Source organism: Dipodomys merriami, unplaced genomic scaffold (genome assembly GCF_024711535.1).
Source record: "Dipodomys merriami isolate MVZ:Mamm:240054 unplaced genomic scaffold, mDipMer1.0.p SCAF_320, whole genome shotgun sequence".
Classification (NCBI taxonomy): Eukaryota; Metazoa; Chordata; class Mammalia; order Rodentia; family Heteromyidae; genus Dipodomys; species Dipodomys merriami.
Genome location: NW_027204716.1, coordinates 1,248,436 through 1,249,304, shown reverse-complemented (window position 1 = coordinate 1,249,304; position 869 = coordinate 1,248,436).

Here is an 869-nt window from a genome sequence, read left to right as displayed (position 1 = left end):
CTTATTCTATTTGATCTCCTTGTTGCTTTAATTGGAAATAACAAAGGATTTTCGTGACAAAAGTTGCAATTCAAATCCAGCCTGGGCTGAAAAATCCCTAAGACTCCATCTCCCAACTAACCTGCAAAAAGCCAGGCTGGAAGCTTGGACTGACCTCTTATCTCCAACCAGAAAACACTGCAAGAGTTTCTATAACTCAAAGTGGTAGAGTGCTAGCCTTGAGCAGAAGTGCTCAGGGATAGTGCCCAGTAATAAAGTTCAAACCTCCTTTAATATCAACTGGCAAAAAACTTCCTACCAATGACACTTAGACTCAGCCAGTCTGCAGAACAAAGGAACATGGAAACGAGTAAGAGGACATGATACCAAATCAGCCACTTTGTGGCTGCAATTTCAAAAGTAACCAGAGCAGGGAGGTTAAGAGAAGTAAGAAGACTTCCCATCTAATGACCATACCTGTCTACCTTTCTTTGGACAGGAATTTATATTCTTGCCTTTGTCACTTGATTTCTTCTCTACCTATTCGCCAGATGTCAGAAGTAGCTAGGGATATTTCTACCAACATTTTCAGCCCCAAGTCCTTCCTCTTGCCCTTTATTTGCTCTACAGTATTTTTTCAGTCCCTCAATGCCTCGTGAGACTTCTCCATACTTCGTCCAACAGACTTGCTTCTTCCAGACTTCATCAAAGGACTCATTGCCCAAGTGACAGCTGTTGCCTGCTGCTTTCTCTCAGAGGGGATCTCATTTTAACCTTTTACCCCTACTGTTGATACCCCTTGCAAGCAGGAAATAGCCAGAGAGAATCTTCACCTTTTTTTTTAATAATTATCAGAAGGCTGGAATGTAAGGTCTGAACAGGAGCACCTC